At 40.9% G+C, this 19391-nt stretch overlaps 1 long non-coding RNA gene across 1 annotated transcript in view; it reads right to left on the minus strand.

The window, feature by feature from the left end:
• Positions 1–1215: 1215 nt before the first annotated feature.
• LOC140196342 (uncharacterized) overlaps positions 1216–19391 on the minus strand; it is a 42395-nt gene continuing 24219 nt past the window's right edge. The window contains exon 3 of the long non-coding RNA XR_011885684.1: positions 1216–3860. This is a non-coding gene — a long non-coding RNA (uncharacterized lncRNA). The remainder of the gene's footprint in view (positions 3861–19391) is intronic.

Here is a 19391-nt window from a genome sequence, read left to right on the forward strand (position 1 = left end):
CTAAGTGGATGCATCAATATCCAGGAACAGAAAAGAATATAGACTAGTCCTTCACAGGTGATGCCTTTCCCACCATTAAATACATTTACATGGAGCACTGCCACTTGAAAGCAGCAACTATCATTCAAGACCAAGACCCCCACCATCCTGGCCATGCTCTCTTCTCCATATTACCATCAGGTGGGAATTACATAAGCCGTGGGTTCCACATCACCATGTTGAGGAACATTTATGAGCCTTCAACCATCAGGCTCCTGAACCAGCATGGATAACTCCATCTACCACTACTCTGAACTGACTCTATGATCTATATACTCACTTTCAGACTCGTTAGAGCTCAAGTTATCGGTATTATTTTATTTTCACAATTTGTCTTCTTTTGCACATTGGGTGTTTTTCAGTCTTTGTTTATGTATAGTTTTTTGTATTTCTTTTTTTGCCTATAAATTCCTGCAAGAAAATGAATCTCAAAGAACCGTATGGTAATATCTATGTACTTTGAAGATAAATTTGTTTTGAACTTTGCTCTTTGAATAAAGGGCAGCCAAACCAACTTTGCCATGATTGCGATACTGATGTAAGTAAAAATGACAGCCAACGTTCTTTTCCACCATCACCCTGAAGTAATAATTGTCGTCTTTCTGATTATTCTTCAATGCAAGTGTTGATTATGTTAGGGGAGATGTTAAGCAGCTCAGATATTTAAAAGGGAGCTACAGATGGCTATTATTAAGACAACAGAATTTTTCATATTGCCGAAGCTCATCCTTTCTCAATTGTAATTGTCAGGTGACTTAACAAAGAAAGTGCAAATTCTGTAGAACTGATTAGAAAAAAATGCTGAAGTCAAGGATCAGCAGTACTAAGAGTTTTACCCAGGATTTAAATACTCGTTTTTCACAGTTGGCCTTTTATGTATTTCCAGATTTTCTGTTAGTGCCTTCAGGGGACATGTTGCTTCATGAGACAGATAGTTGGGCTGTGGTTATTGATAAGAATTTAGTGTCTAATCCTGTACAATAGTCTTACCGATGTTTTCTTCATACCAGATAATCAGGAAGAAAATTTACATCTTTTTCTTTAATATCTTATGACATGTTTCAATCTGCTTTCTGCATTACAAACTGTGGTATGTTCGAGAAAAATAACAGAAATACCTCAAAAATACCAGCAAAAAGCACTCTGTCAATTTTGGTTATTTATTTATTGGTGAAATTCAGTGGTACAATATGTCCCATAATTGTTTTTTCTTCCCTTTTTTTTGTGTGTAGGCTGTTCATGTTGCAACAGCTGAATGCCTTCATTTACCTGAGGGCTTGTCAAAGAACATAATGATCTAAGAGGAAGGTACTTGTCCTGGCTTGTCATGTTATAAGAAATCTCTTACTTTTTTCTGGTGAGGAAGACTTTTTTTAAGGAGAAGTTTTCCCATGACAATATCTTACCTATCATGTTTTTGTTGTTTTAGAATAAATATACAAATTGATGGTTGTCTATATTACATAATCTTCTTATGTATTTTGTTCTGATTTTGTTTCTCAAATTTATTGAACTGTTGGCATTTTCTTGATCCATCTTCTGAGGTTCTCTTTTAACTCTTTTTATTAACTAAATAAAATACTCAACCTCATTTTTGATGAGTATGATAGAATCATCTGCACAGGTAACTTGTCCTCATCCTCTTTATTTTGGGTTTCAAAGGCAGTGGAGTTGGGGTCACAGGGCGCCAAGACGAAATGGGACCTTCCCAAGTGCAAGATCACTTGGGCAGAGCTTTGGAGACTAGAACCCTTCCACATTTCTTTCCTTCTGTGGTCTATGTATGACACTCTCCAGACACCATCACAGCTGCACACATGGGGACTGAGAGAAGACCCCAGCTGCAAGCTTTGTGGTCAGCAGGTTCACTGGCACACATAATGTCAGGATGCAAAACAGCTTTAGCACAAGGATGGTATAGCTGGTGCTACGACGAGGTCCTGCTGTCCCTTGCTGATACACTGGAGTGGGAGAGGTGTAAAAAGAGATTAACTGGCAGAGAGGCAAACAGGAAAGTCATTTTCATAAAGGAGATGGCCACGCCAGCCATAACAAAGAGGCCTAAATCCAATCCACTGCGAACTGCCGAATCATGGGAGGTGAGAGTCGACGTGAGGAGGAAGCTACAGTTTCTGGAGGTAACACTCACAACACACTGGAGGAACTCAGCAGGTCGGGCAGCATCCGTGGAAAAGATCGGTCGACATTTCGGGCCGGAACCCTTCGACAGGACTGTTGAGGGAAGGGGCAGAGGCCCTATAAAGAAGGTTGGGGGAGGGTGGGAAGGAGAAGGCTGGTAGGTTCCAGGTGAAAACCAGTAAGGGGAAGGATAAAGGGGTGGGGGAGGGGAGGCAGGGAGGTGATAGGCAGGAAAGGTGAAGAAGGAATAGGGGAAAGCACAATGGGTAGTAGAAGGAGGCGGAACCATGAAAGAGGTGATAGGCAGCTGGGGGAAGGGGCAGAGTGACATAGGGATAGAGGAAGGGAGGGGGAGGGAATTACCGGATGTCGGAGAATTCTATGTTCACACCAAGGGGCTGGAGACTACCTAGACAATATATGAGGTGTTGCTCCTCCAACCTGAGTTTAGTCTCATCATGGCAGTAGAGGAGGCCATATATGGATATATCTGAATGGGAATGGGAAGCAGAATTGAAATGGGTGGCTACTGGGAGATCCTGTCTGTTGTGGTGGACAGAGCGGTCCCCCAATCTGTGTCGGGTTTCACCGATATAGAGGAGGCCGCACCAGGAGCACCGGATGCAATAGATGACCCCAACAGACTCACAAGTGAAGTGTTGCCTCACCTGGAAGGACTGTTTGGGGCCCTGAATGGTGGCAAGAGAGGAGGTGTAGGGACAGTTGTAGCACTTGCGCTTACAGAGATAAATGCCAGGTGGGAGATCCGTGGGGAGGGACCTGTTGTCCAGGGAGTTGCGGAGGGACCGATCCCTGCAGAAAGCAGAGAGGGGTGGAGAGGGAAAGATGTGCTTAGTGGTGGGGTCCTGTTGAAGGTGGTGGAAGTTGCAGAGGATAATGCAGAAGAAGCTTCCGGAGGTTGTGCCAACCACACTTCGACCAGACAATATACAGTGATCCACTGAAGACAAAAAAAACTTCCTGGTGGAGCTCACAGTACCATGGGAGGAAGGATGCGAGGAAGCTCATGACAGGAAGGCCCTGAGGTACCAGTCCTTAGTCCAGGAGTGCAGGGACAAAGGATGTCAGACATGGTTATTCCCCATGGAGATCGGCTGTAGAGGGTTCCCTGCAAGGTCGGCAGGGAGATTGCTGTTTGCTCTGGGCCTTGTTGAAAAGAGCAAGAACCAAGCAGCTTGCAGGATGGGGGAGGAAGCAGAAAGAGCCTCTTGCTGGATATGGAGCAGGTGAGAGGAGTTGAGCTGGAAGTCAGGGGCAGATGGACAGTGACTTGGCCACCACTGCTGACCCACCAGCTGGAGAGTGTAGTGGTTAAGAGACGAAATACTGTATGAAGGTTGGGCACCACCTGACAACATCTGCTCCTGGCCAAAGGCGTGAGGTTACCTCAACAGGTAACAAAAGAGAGCACCCTGGTGTATGATGCCAGCTTTCTCTCTCACACACAGACACAAGTAGCGACATAGGCTCCAGTTTTCTATTTGACTGTCTCTAAGAAATATTCTGTTTGGAAACATAGGAAAGAAATATTCAGAGCATAGATGATGAGCCCCTGTCCCCTTTATGTTGCTCCAGAATTTCCAGCAGATTCACCAGGAGGGTCGCTGAGTCACCAGGCTTCAGTTCGGTGTAAGCTGGGAAGACACCATACGAGAAGGAATCTAGAAAAAATTGGCAAAGTATCATAATGAGGAACTAATGCCCGAACAGCTGAAAAAGCTGGGTGAATACTTTTCATTGAAGCCCTTGTGATTTTTGGATAAAACTTTAAGCCTGAGTTTTATGGTTATTCCTATTTCTATAAGTCATTTGACTGAATTTCCACAAATTGGTCTTTGTTAATGACTTTATTTTTCATTTTAAAAATGTGTAATTCCTAATGCCCCCTCGTTTTTTCTCATCCCTTTTAGGCCCTGTGGGGACCATTCAGATCTGCCATTCTTCATAAGGAAATTGAGTATTAAATGAAAATGTTGGAAACCTGAACTAAACACAGAAATGCTGGGAAAACTCAGCAGGTCAGGCAGCATCTGAGGACAGAGAAACAGACAATGTTTCAGAGCAAATAATCTTCATTGAGATAGTGATGCAGTAAATTCTCTTTCTAACACAGTCTAAAAATAGGGCAAATGAGACAAATTTGATGTCTACTTTATTAACTGATTGTTGACCTTCCCTAAAACTCTGGGACATCCTCAATTAAATTTTCTTACTGTAACAGAAAGAGAACCAAACAGTTAATGTTTCAGATCTGTTGGTTTTTGTTGCTCTCAGCTGCTGCCTGATCTGCTGAGAGTTTTCAGCAAGTTCTGATTTTACGTCAGATTTCCAGCTTCTGCAATTTTTATTTTGATTTTCTTCAACTATATACGAGTTATTGAGACACTAACATCTCACTGTATCGATTTTATCAATTCACCTTTAAGATGTGTACCAAATATCAGAATGATCAAAACAAGATGGTTTAGTTTAAAGAAATGTTTAAAGGAATTAAGATAGATCAGTTTATTGGACCACTATGAATAGCCACCACCAGCTTCAGTGGAGACTGGAAGTGCATTTTGGCAGGACACTAAAATCATTGGAGATACAGACACGTGTGAAAGTATGCAGCCTACTTCCCAGGGAGGGGGTATCAAGGACCAAAGGGCATAGGTTTAAAGTGAGGTGAAAGGTTTAAAAGGGACACAATGGTGAAATTCAATGGTACATTCATGGAATGAGCTGCCAGAGGAAATGGCTCAGGCAGGTGCAGTAACAATCTTTAAAGGATATTTAAGTATGTGGATAGGAAGAATTTAGAGGGATGTGGGCAAAATATTAGTCAAATGGGACTAGCTTAGTGGGCATCTTGGTTGGCATGGAGGAATTAGACGGAATGACCTGTTTCCATGCCCTCACACAAAATGCTTGAGGAACTCAGCGGGCTATGCAGCATCTATGGAAAAAAAAGTAAAGAGTACAAGTTCCTGGTCAAGACTTCTTGGCCCAAGATGTCGACTGTTTACTCTTTTCCATAGAACCTGCATGGCCTGCTGAGTTCCGTCAGCATTTTGTGTGTGTTGCTTTAGATATCCAGCATCAGCAGATTTTACTGTGTCCATGATCTCCCATTCTATGACTCTATGATAAGATGGGTACTGTTAAATTATTGGGTCAATAGGCCTGGAACATTGATCCAGAGAAATGAGTTTGAATACTACCACGGTGCCCATAGAATTTCACTTCACATCATTAAAATAAAGGGTTTGATATACAAGACAAATTCAAATAGTGATAATGACATAAATGAAGTGTCGTAAAAGCCGGAGTGGTTCATGAATATCCTCAAATGGTTCTAATTGAAGTGTGACACTACACTCAATGATGTGGTGACTTTTAATTGGCTCCTGTGATTAGGAACAATGAGAAATATAGAAAAAAATACAACATGACCAGGATGAATGATTAATTAGATAATGGGTGCACATCTAATCCAGATTACTATCACCACAGTAACTGATGGAAAGTAATGCCTTCTATGTTTACTTTGGAAAGACAATTTAAAGATCATTATTCTATATTGAAAATTTAGACTTTGTAGACTTAGACAACAATTATTGCCGAAACAGGTCTAAAGTAGATAACCATCTCCCTGATTTCCACTTATCCCTAGACCATCTGGACTGTAAAGATACTAATTTTAGACCACTATGTATTGACTGTAGTTCGGCCTTCAATATAATTCCAAGCAAACTCATCTCCAGACTCCTGGGCCTGCCTTCGCAAATGGATCCTTGACTTCCTGACTAACAGACCACAATCAATGAGGATAGGCAGAAACACCTCCACCATAATTATCCTCAGCATTGGCGCTCCACAAGGCCACACCTCAGTCCCCTATTCTACTCCCTATACACTCATGAGTGTGTGGCCAGATTCTAACTCCATCTACAAATCTGCAAATGATACAACCACCATATCTTAAATACTAATGAGACAGAGTGCAGGAAGAGCCTAATGAAATGATGTCATTGCAACAACTTTTCCCTCAATGTCAGGTAAACAAAAAAGCTGGTCAATAACATTGGGAGGGGGTGGTGCACATGCTCCTGCTTACATCAACATTGCTGAAGCTGGAATGGTTGAGAGCTTCAAATTCATATAGCCTGTCCTATTCCAAAGCCACAGCCAAGAAAGCTTTCTCTGGAGTCTAAAAGGATTTGGCATATTCCCTTTTACGTTTACCAATTTTTATTGCTGCACCATGGAAAGCATCCTATCCAGATGCATCACAGTTTATTATGGAACTGTTCTTCCTGTGACCACAAGAAACTGCAGAGTTTCCACACATATCGCAGAAACCTGCATGGACTCTGTCTACACTTCTGGTTGTTCCAGTAAAGCAGCGAACCCCACCCACCCCAGTCATTCTCCCTTCTCTCCCCTCCCTTTGGGCTGAAGGTTCAAAAGCCTGAAAGCACATGCCACACACACAAAAACAGCAGGCCAGGAGGCATCTATGGAAAAGAGTAAACAGTTGATGTTTCTGGCCGAGACCCTTCATCGGGGCTTGCCACCAGGTTTAAAGACAGCTTTTAAACTGTTGTTATAAGACTATAGAATGGTTCCCTTGTACCTTAAGATGGACTGTTGGCCACAATCTACCCCTACCTCAATGACCTAGCACCTTATTGACTACCGCACTGCACCTTCTCTATATTTTGCTGACACTATTTGTGACACCTTGCTGTATTTTATTATTGTTCTACATTGTGTACTATCTCAATGAACTTTTGCACTTCTTGAACTTTTGAACTTTTTCAAGACAAGTGTTTCACAGTACCTCAGTACATGTGACAAGAATAAACCAGGTTACAATTTATGATTTTCTTTTAGGCAAATCCCTCATCTGCATGCAGTGTTTTGATGCATATACATGCAGCTGCACCAGTTATGCACTGCAGAATAACACGTGATTTTGAACTTCTCTCTATTTGCAGAGTTCAGTATGACCTTATTAGATTAAGTTGAGAATTATGAAGATGTTAAGACTCCAGCTCTTACCAATGTGCACACAGGTGCACATACATACATACATACACACACACACACACACACACACACACACACACACACACACACACACACACACACAGGCAGAATATCTGACAAAACAAGTTCAGGTTCAGGCTGAAGTTTAATTACCATTCAACCATACATAAACACCCATGAATAGAGCCAAACAAAACCACGTTACTCCAGGGCCAAGGTGCAAAACACAGTGAAGTCATAGAAAAGTCAGCACAGAAACAGGCCTTTCAGCCCACCTAGTCCATGCTGAAACCATTTAAACTGCCTGCTCCTATATGGTGCACCAGGACCAAAGCCCTCCATACCCCTACTACCCATGTACCTATCCAAATTTTGCTTAACTGTTGAAATTGGACATAACATCCCATCTCCTGTACTCAATATATTGATTTATGAAGACCAATGTGCCAAAAGCAGACATCCCACCTCTCCCGGAACTTCCAGGATAATAGTGGTTCTCTGATGCCCACAAATTATATACAATATCACGGAAATCAATTTTTTTGAGAGCGAGCGAACGAGAAAGTGAGAGAGAGTGAGCGAGCAAGAAAGCGAGCGAGAGCGAAAGCAAGCGAGAGAGGGAGAGAGAGCGAGCGAGAGAGAAAGCAAGTGAGAGTGCTTGAGAGCGCGCGAGCGACCACGAGAGAGAGAGAGAGCGCGCGAGCGAGAGTGCGCCATTGCAGAGTGTTCCAAAAAAAAATAAAACATACGTCACCCCAGACTACACTAAAGTGTACCCCTGCCTAATAGGGGTCAAAATAATGACAGTGTTGTTCACTGCACTGTTGCAACAGTGACTTTTCTATTGCCCGTGGTGGGTTAAGACTGTAAATGACATGTTGAGGTGAGTTTAACAGGTGTCATTCACTCATTAGCATAGCTAACATTATTTAAATTAGCTGGCTAGCTGCTAAGGAGCTACTCTATTGCAGACATCCCACCTCTCCCGGAAGTCTCCCGCAAATTGATGGTGCTACCTCCCTGAAATGAGTTTTTGCAGAGTGGGATGTCTGCAAAAGCTTTATTCCCAGATTCCTTTGTTCTCCTGTACTCCTTGGTGTCCTACTGCTCACTGTGTAGAACCTACCCAGGGTAGTCTTAAAATGTCTGCATTAACTTCCACCTGCCATTTTTCAGCCCATTTTTCCAGCTGATGCAGATCCCTCTGCAAGCTTTGAAAACCTTCCTCACTGTCCATTACATCCCCCATTCTTGGTGTCGTCTCATCATCATCATCATCATCATCCAGATCATTGATATGGATGACAAACAACAACAGACCCCACATCGATCCCTGTGGCACACCACTAGCCACAGACCTCCAGTCAGAGAGGCAACCATCTACTAAGACTCTCTGGCTTCTTCCACAAAGCCAATGTTTAATCCAATTTAGTACCTCATCTTGAATGCTGAGTGACTGAACCTTCTTGATCAACCCCCTATGTGGAACCTTGTCAAATGCCTTGCTAAAGTCCATGTTGACAACATCCACTGCCTTGCCTTCATATACTTTCCTGGTATCTTCCTCAAAAAACTCTATAAAATTGGTTACACATGATTTACCATGCACAAAGCCATGCTGACTACCTTTAATCAGTCTATGTCTACCCTAACACTTATATATCTGGTCCCTTAGAATATCTTCCAATGACTTTCCCATAACTGATGTCAGACTCACCGGCCTATAATTTCCTGTTTCTGTTTAGAACCTTTCTTAAACAGCAGAACAACATTGATTATCCACAAACAGTCATACACCCACAAGGCACATATAGCATGTATAAGATAGCAAGCATATATAAGATATCAGTAAAATACAGTCACACAAAAGAAATATCGTCTAAGACCCTGAGTCCATGAATATTACAGCAGTCTGCAGTCGAGCACAATATGGTTTGTCTTCTGAGGACAGCAGCAACTCCAGCTGGGACACCGCACCATACTTGGTGCATACCGACTCCAACCCCTCTCTCCTGGGTGGCTGTAAACAGGGGACACCAGGGCTTGAGGCCTTGCTGTCGCTATGACTGAGGCCACGAAGCTCCCCTGCCATTTGCTCCTGCCATCTGCCAGTAAATCAGTGAATTGGACTTGCAGCATTCCACATTAACAATGTACAACAGTGTCTTGCAATCACAAGAAAAGCAACTCATACGATCACTCGTTGTTAAACTGCACACCTCCTTTGCGCACGGAATCCTCCGACGCCTTTCTGACACAGGCAGCAGCAGTACCTGCACCGTCCATCTCCTTCAGTTTCCCCGCCAACGAGCAACTTGCTGATAGGGTAGACCATTAGGACTCAGTGTTCTTAATGTCCAGCAGGGTTTTGCGATCATTAGAAAAAATGTTAAAAAAAAGACACATCTTTGGTTGGCCCCATAGAGGCCACTGTGACCGAGCATGCCGCCATCTTACCGGAACAACACGTTAATATTGAGAAAACATGTTTCATGATTATTAGCAGTATTACAGCACATCATACATGTGAATTTTACAGTATGAGTATTTAGAAGGACTGCTAATGAAAACTGAACTGCTGATGACTACAGATACCTGTTCATGGATTGCAAAGTATGCAATTCAAGAAGATGATGAGTTACTGAATTAGAAGTACACAGAATATTCAACACTAGGACAGGTCAGTGAAAATAAACAGTTCAAGGCAGCACTTATGCTACAGCAAGCCACTTCTGTCCTCTCTCATCAAATTCTGTCAGGGTAATACCCCATCTCCTTCTCCCTTATTTGGTAATCTGCATTCTTAATTCATTTATTCTATTGGCCTCAACCACTTCCTGTAGTAATGAGTGTTAAACATATGTAAATTCTTCCATTAGACATACCACTGCTATGTAGTCAGTACCAAAGCAGGTTTGTGGGGCTCATCTGGTTCCAGGCACAGACCTGAGAACCCACCTAGTTCCTGAATCAGTTCTCCTGGGCCCATCTGGTTGTAGACACACTCCTAAGGGCCCACCTGGTTCCAGGAATAGCCTTGAGAGCACCCCAGCCTCTAGGTTCCAGACCCAATCCTGAGGACCTACCTGGTTTCAGGCCCATCCCTAAGGAACCACCTGGTTCCAGACCCAGTCCCAAGGGCCCATGTGGCTTCAGGTTAACTCTTGAGGGCTACCCTGCTACTAAATCTGGTCTGCAGAGAACATCTAGTGCACTACCCAGTCCTTGGAGGCCACCTGGTGTTTCAGCTGACAAAGTAACTGGCGCAGTTGTTGGGGTTCATCTAAAGGCCAACTTCTTGAAGCCACCTGATGCCAGATCTAGCCCTCAGGGCCTACCTGTCTTTTTGTTGAGCCCAAGTACAAATCTAGGTTCATATCCAAGCATAGTTCCAGCTGTACCCTACTCCTGTCATGGATTCCATCCTGGACACTGAACAAGTGGTCAATGGTCTGATTACCTACAACAGCAGGGTGCAAAATGGTGGATACAGTTCATTTGTTGTATAACACTGGGACACTGGCATTTCCTGTATTATTCTGGAACTCATGACAGTGATTGAGGTTTGATTTCATGGAACAGTGGGGTACCGTACTGGTGGGTACAGATTATACCAGGATACAGAAATGTTGTAGAGATGCCTGATTTCACGTGACTTTGATGCCCAGAAGTGATGGGCACAGGCCCTTTGTCGGTCGTAACTGCATTTCAAAGTCTCTATTACATGGAATGAACTACTATATTTAAATCAGCTATACTCCCAGATTTTACCCTTGTTAGAGACTGGTGTGTCTAAGTGAACTCAGGAGATTCAAAGATGAGGTTAAGATTGTAAAGGTTAGAGGTTTTTGAGGAGCAGTAGGAGAAAAGATCCCCAGCTTCCTGAGTTAGGAGAATGGGAAATATTTCCCTTACAAGAGAAGACGTGAACAGCTAACTCTTTAAAAGCATCAATTTAGTTTAGTTTTCCTAAATGGCTTGGTGTGCTGTCTTTAGAGTGTACGCCTGAATGTAGAATACGCCTCTGCCTCAGGCACTCCACAGGATCAGAACTGCTGAGTTCTTATTGCACTGTTCAAGTAAAAAGCATTTCTCCTCACCAATCAGAAGACAGCTCAAGTGTTTATAAAAAGAATGTAGGAAAGCAAAATACTGCAAATGCTGGAAATCTGAAATGAGACAGAAATTTGCGAAATACTCAGCATGTTAGGGAGTATTTGAGGAAAGGGAAATCAATGGTCTCACTTAAGTTCTGACGTAAAATCAAAAAATTTGTTTTTCTTGCTATAGGAGCTTCCTAATTTGCAGACTACTTCTGTAAGTCTGCATCATAGGGGATGTGGAAGTTAATGGCAATGTGGAAAAGAGTACCGGACATCTGGTGAGTTGAGCATCAAGGGAACTGTGAAGAGCTAATACCATATTTGTTAGGTGGATTAACTTATGAACTTTGTTATGTAGCATGAACCTCTCTCAGTCACAAGTTTTAATTCAATTTTCATCTCACCTGCTTCTCTTCCAAATCTCCCTTCAATATTCGGTTGATCCAAGCTCATCTTGTAATGAGTCTCCCCAGTATTAGTAGTTCATTTGGTACATAACCAGATAAGAAATGTCCCCTTGCTCTTCAGTTTATCAGAGGATGATTCATGGTTAAACTAGGGCATCCATGCAATGCCTGTTTCTTCAGTGTATTGTTGACAATTCTCATGTTCTGTCCACTGAACTGTTTGACACTGGGTAACATAGTGAATAAATATGTGCCTTAATACCATCTTGTTACATAAAATGTTCAAATATAAATTAATATAACTAAGGGTACTTATCTATTTCTCATGAAATAAGTATTCAGCAGTAGGCCATCATGTAGTACAGGACATGCGATGGAATGTAGAACAGCACAGGAGCAGGCTCTTTGGCCCACAATGTCATGCTAATTTAAACTCTATCTGCGTGCACATGAAATCTCTATCCCCTGCTTGCTCATGTACCTGTCTAAATGCCCTTAGACATTTAATATTGTATCTGCTTCCATCATTTCCCCGGCAGCAAGTTCTATGCAATTTCCACTCTGTGTAGAAAAAAAAACTTGCCACATTAATCTCTTTTAAATATCAGCCTGCTCACCTTAAAACTGTCTTCTATTATCTGACATTTCTACACAGGTTAGAAGAGTTTATCTACCCCGTTACTGCATCTCAGAATTTTCTATACTTCTGTCAGGTTGCCCTTCACCCTGTGATGCTCCAGAGAAAATAATCCAAGCTCGTCCAACCTCTTCCTATAGCTACTCCATTCTAATCGAAGCAACACTCTTGTAAACCTCCTCTACACCCTCTACAAAGCTTCCACATACTTCCTGTAATGTGACGACCAGGACCGAACACAATAATTCAAGTATGGCCGACTGGAAGTTTGATATTGCTGCAGCATTATTACCCATGTTTACACTCAACACCATGTTTCACCTCAATCTATTTCCAAAATCATCTTTGCATACTAAGACGTATCAGTCCCGTTTTCACAGTAATTAAGTGTATTTTTTGGAAAGTCTCATTGACCATTTCCAACTTTGAAGATGTGTCCTTGATGACTTATCCCTGCAATCTTGACAAATGGTGCACTTATCTATCAGCCATTCGAAATCTTGTCCGTTTCAGAGACAATTCCTAAGGCTTCTTTCTTAATTTAGGTATAACTAATCTCACTATTGTAAATCCATTCAGAGTTAGCAAGTTTTAATATTTATGCTTTATCATAATAAACTAACAAAGGTCACCCTCTTCCTAAGTTGTTCTTATGTAAGTGATTTGTCTTTTACTCTTTGCCCCAATTATTTTTTTTTGTCTTTTCTCAATATCTGATGTAAAAGATCAATAATGTTGCATGATCTGGCAAAATGTCCAGTACTCTCCTGCATTTAAGACTGAACTAAATTCTGCAATATTTTCAGGTTTTCCCACTTACATAATTGCTTCTACAATTTCTTCTTCTGATTACAATCTATTTATGTCTATTATAATACAAACAAAACCATTCCATCACAGGCTGTCATGCAGTTGGATGAATAATTGTTTGCTAATTTTTGATGAAAGATCTGATCCAGCTGCTTTGGACTAGAAAAGCAGGTTAGTACAGACAGCCAGGATGTTGGAAGACAGTTCACTGTACTCTTCATCAGCAATACTCCGCTGAGCTATTTTGGAATCTATTTCATTTGGAGATCAGCAACGTTAGGTTCCCTTAAAATAATGGTTTATGCAGGCAAATTTGCACAGTCACAAATAACCTCCATGATGCCATATGCTATAATAATACATCTACGTGTGAACTGAAGGGTGGATGCACTCCATCATATTCACCATCCTTTCCAACATAACCAGCTTGAGTCTGAGAAGTCACATTGTCCTGTTCCCACTCTTAAAGTTACTGAAGCGGTTTTTACAGCAAATAGCCACAGAAAGGAAGTTCACACAGTATTGAAGTTAAAATGAACAAAGGAGAATTTGGCTTATATAGCACTTAAGCCACAGGAGGCAGTAGCAGAAACAAAACTATTATGCACCAGGTCATCACTTTTCTTGTCCTTTTCATTCAGTCACCATTATTTCTACAACAGAGTTCATTATAGACTTTAACTTTTTGATGTCAAGGTTAAAATTATTGGCTGCATACTTCCACACTCACCCATAAACTTTTCACTCAAATTCATTGACAGGCTCAAAGACTTTGCATATTAGTTGGTTTTCTGTACTCATTTTTAATAAATACTGTATATGTGTGCGTGTGTATATATATATATACACACACACACACACACACACACACACACACATTCCTTACTTCAAAGCTGAACAATGCAGGATGTTAGAATCAGAAACAGGTTTACTGTCACAGGTATGTGTTGTAAAATTTGTTAACTCAGCAGCAGCAGTTCAATGCAATACATGATGATATAGAAGGGAAATAAATAAATAAATTACACTATGTATGTGTGTGTGTGCGTGTGTGTGTGTATATATATAAACATAGAACATAGAATAGTACAGCACAGTACAGGCCCTTCGGCCCACAATGTTGTGCCAACCCTCAGACCCTGCCGCCCATATAACCCCCCACCTTCAATTCCTCCATATACCTGTCTAGTAATCTCTTAAACTTCACTATTGTATCTGCCTCCACCACTGACTCAGGCAGTGCATTCCACGCACCAACCACTCTCTGAGTAAAAAATCTTCCTCTAATATCCCCCTTGAACTTCCCACCCCTTACCTTAAAGCCATGTTCTCTTGTATTGAGCAGTGGTTCTGGGGAAGAGGCGCTGGCTATCCTCTCTATCTCTATTCCTTATATATATATATAATAGTTGGATTAAAAATAAAGCAAAACAGAAATGATATTTAAAAAATGAGGTAATGTTCATCACATGAATGTCCATTTAGGAATCGGATGGCAGAGGAGAAAAAGCTGTTCCTGAATTGCTGAGTGTGTGCCTTCAGGCTTATGTACCTCCTTCCTGGATGGTAACAGTGAGAAAAGGGCATGTCCTGGATGATGGGGGGGTCATTAGTAATAGAATCTGTCTTTCTGAGGCACTGTTCCTTGAAGATGTCTTGGATACTATGGAGACTAGTACCCAAAATGGAGCTGACTAATTTTACAACATCCTGTACTCCATCAGAGGCCTGCTGCCTTGCGAGGGTTCACCCTCCTGAAAGACAGCCTGACATCAGAATGTGTAGAGAAATACAGAAAGACACGGTAAACATTGAGATATATGCAGCTGGTTTACTGAACCCTTCGACTACACATGCTTCATATATGGAAACTCAGAAAAATGGAGGCCACTTGGAACCTGCTTCTGCATTCAATATGCTCACGGCTACTTAAAACCATATTCCTGCTCTTGCTTTTTACTTCCTGGTATCTTTTGTGTCTGGAAATACATTTTGCTTTCTTCTTAAATACCCATTTTGGCTTTCACATCCTTCTGTGGCAGCAATTCTACAATTTCAGCACCCCTGTAGTTAAGATATTTCTCTTCATCTCTAGCCTATTTGTTTTAACCCATATCCTGAGACTGTCACTCCTTACTGCCAGCCAGCCAAGTCCAGAAAGAGTTTTGTATATTTCAATGAGATCATCTGACTTCTACACGAGTTATAGGAATCTAGTCAGCCCAATTTCATAGAACAGTCCTTCCATTTTAGGAATCAGTGTGGTGATTGTGGCATTCTTTAACAGATACATCTTTTCTTAAGTAAGGAAACAAAAAATGCACACATCACTCCAGATATGGTCTCACTGAGGCCCATTTAATTGTACTAAGATATCTTAGCTCTTACACGCAAAACCTCTTGCAATTAAAATCAACAAACAACACGCCTTCTTAACCATTACCTGCACCTCCATATTTGTTTTTAGTGACTAGTGTGCAAGGATACCCAAATCATCTTGTACATTGGCACTACCCAACCAGTTAATTAACATTCAGCCTCTCTGTTTCTCCTACCGGTGGATTAACATCACATTTATCCATACAGTACTAATATGTCATTTGCCGTGTATTTCTCCACTCACAACTTGCCTAATTTATCCCTTGACGCCTCTTTGCACCTTCCTAACAACTCAAATTGCACCCAGTTTTATATTATCAGCAAACTTATAACTATTACATTTGTTTCCCTGTCTGAATCATTGATATACTGTATACTGTGGATAGATGGCCCCAGCTATTGAACTCTATGCTACCCCACAAGTCACTGCCTGTTACTCTGTAAAGAACTATTTTTTCTTCGTCTGTTTCTTGACATCTGTTATCCAACCATGCCTGTATATTAATACCAAACCCCTATGTTTTAATTTTGCACACTAATTGCCTATGAGGGAGTTCATCCAAGGCCTTTTGGAAAAGCAAACACATAACTTTCTCCTGTTCTCCCTTATCAATTCTACCAGTTAAATGCACAAAATGTAGGTTCTTTAAATGTGAGTTCCTTTTCAAAAATCCATGTTGTCCAATTGCATTGATATTTTCTGATGCCACACCCTCTGTAAGTTCCCTCCTATTGATGGTAGGCTACTCAGTTTGTCGTTCTCTGTATTCTTCCTTTCTTCTTTTTCAAATAGTGGGGTTACATTTGTCACCTCCAGTATGCAGAAACCATTCTATAACTTAGTGAATTTTGAAAGGTGGTAGCAAATGATCTACCATTACCTATTTGTAATGTACAAAGTTCTTTTAGTGCTTGGATTGAGATTATCATGCCTGGGATCTATAGCCTTCAAGTCCTATTAATTTATAGCACTATTTTTCACTAATATTAATTTTCTTTAATTCACACTTCCTTGGTTCACAGCATTTCTGGGAAGTTATTTTTGGCCGTTTCTGTGAAGACAAAACCAAAGAATTTGTTCAATTGCTCTGCTGATTTTTGAACTACTCCCAATCCTCAGACATGATATGTTTTGATCCAACACTGTTCTTAACATATTTTGTTCATCATAGTTGTGCAACTCTTCTTTCTGGATTTATGCACAAGAAAGGAATATATGATTGTTGTACTTCCTTACATGTTAGCTATTGCCTATGCACCATCATGCCTTTTAGTGAAGTTCCCCAATCTATAATGGCCAACTCATTCTTACACATTAAAGTTTTGTTTATTTAGACTTAAGGTCCTAGTTTTGGATTTCAGTACTTCACTTTCTTTCTTAATGAAGAATTCTACTATGTAACGATCTTCAGGACATAATTTACATATTATTATTTAATTATTTATGTTTTTATATTGTATATCCATACTCTATTCTTGGTTGGTGCAACTGTAATGAAACCCAATTTCCCTCGGGATCAATAAAGTATGACTACGACTATGACTATGAGGACTTTGAACAATACAATTATTAAATGATGGCATTTCCTAGCACAGTACCCAATCTAGAATAGCCTATTCCACAAATGGTTTTTCAATGTACAGGTCTAAACAAAATACACCAAACATATTCAAAGTTCAAAGTACGTTTATTTTCGAAGTACCTACACTATATACAACTTACAGGCAGCCGCAAAAAAACAAAGAAATCAAAAAGAAACCATGAAAAAGAGACCATCAAACACTCAATGAGCAATGGGAGAGAAAAAAAACAAATCGTGCCAACAATAAAAGTAAGCAAATAACATTCAGAACTGAAGTTCATGAAAATGCGTCCACAGTCACAAAGCCAGTCACAGCCGTTCCAGGAGCCCATTTAGTTGCAGGCCATTGCCTCAGTTCAATGCAGAGACGAGTACATCTCACGGAGCAGTGAGTTAAACAATAGCCCGTTCCTCACCTCTGGCCCCAACACCTTGTCCTCTTCAATCTGGCCCAGTGCTTAAATTGCCCAAACAGCAGGTCATTCCTCACTCTCAACTGACCTCGGCTCAGCTGCTTTTAATCGGCTCCAAGCCCCCTCCAGCAATGGGCAAACATTGGCTCATCCCCACTGCCTCATTTCGGCCCGTGCATGTCACACTGCAACCATCCTGCAACCTCAAGACTTCAGTTCACACCGCAAAAATGCCAGATTGTACAGGCAGTTCGAAAGCTCAGCTCCAAAAGGCAAGTCAGAGGCTAATTATTGCAGTGATTGTTTTCGAGAAAAAGTGTGGTTAATAAATTAATTAGCAGTTTAGTTTGCTGCAGACAAGGTGTCGCTGTGCTTGACCAGCACCATCTTAGACTGGAGGATCCAAGATCCAAGATCCATACTCAATCCATATGTGGATTGGTCTCCTGTGATTACTGTAGTACCCTCCTGTAGAAACCCTACCACAGGCATGTTTAGCAGCATTTTAATCTAAGTAAGGAGGTGGAAGGAGAGAGGGAGGCCCAGTTAGAGAGGTCAAGTTCAAGTTCAAGTTCAGCTTTATTGTTATTCAACCATACACATGTATACTGCCAAACAAAAAAAAAGATCCTCTGGAACAAGATACACATACAGTACATATCACTCACACACGTACACATTGAAGAAGAAGAAGAAAGCCCTTAACTCCGAGTGGAGTCATCGGGACGCTGTCATGGCAGCGTCTTTTTAGCAGGTTTTCTTATTTTTAGGAGGCTGAGTTGCTAGCTCGATGCTCAAACCAGCACGAATGGAAAGCGTGCAAGGGAGCCAGCTGGATTCGAACTCGGGAGCCTTTGCTCCGAAGTCCGGCGCTGATGCCATTATGACACCATCAGCCACGTACACATAAGTAAGTAATATTTCCACAAAATCTTTAATTTCTATCTAAAATATCACTAAAAAAAAGCAAGAAAGTAATGTTGAAAAGTGATTGGTACAACAAAATTGTACCAGGAAGGTATAGAGTGTACAAAAAAAGTACACCAAAACCCAGGGCCTAGGTAAAAAAATAGATAAATGAGTGTTTAGTGCAAAAATTTGAAGTATAATGGAATTGTAACTAAATGCATGAACATTCAAGATAGCAGGACAAATAAATGTAAACAAATACAATTGTCATTATGGAGATATGTTTGAAGGGTGTCTAAGGCCACATTCTGAATACCCAATTACATACAATATCTAATCTTTTAACAATAGTGATAATATGGTATCAGGCAGGAAATTAGAGAGCCACAAATCTACCATGCATATAAAATACATTACAGATTATTGAACATTTTCACTATTTTCTGGGTTAAAAAGTCCCTTCTGGTTGATTATTTAATTTTTTTTTTGGTGACTGTCAGACATTGTTGATCCTTAAGTACCCCGTGCCTGCATTATAAATATAAAAAAAATCATCCATTCAGTCACTGCCTTGGGTTTTCTTGTCCAGAGAAATATTTCCTCTGTTCAAAATGTTTCCTAACAATACAACATACTATTCTGATGTCCTTCTTGTAAACCTTTTGTTTACACTTCATGTATCTCTAAATTATTTTCATAATTTAGTAATCAGAATTGTACATTGCAATGCAAGTACAATCTAACACAGATTCAATCCACTATCTTCTATTTGTTACCCTAGAAATAAATCTGACAACTTGTTTTGTTTTTGTATTTAGCCTTATTAACAAGCATCACTCGTTCAGTGTTAGAGTAGTTGTACTCTGAAATAGACCTGTGGTGTAATTTCTTGCTGCCCCCTTTATGGCGGTTATCTA

Source organism: Mobula birostris, chromosome 4 (genome assembly GCF_030028105.1).
Source record: "Mobula birostris isolate sMobBir1 chromosome 4, sMobBir1.hap1, whole genome shotgun sequence".
NCBI lineage: Eukaryota > Metazoa > Chordata > Chondrichthyes > Myliobatiformes > Myliobatidae > Mobula > Mobula birostris.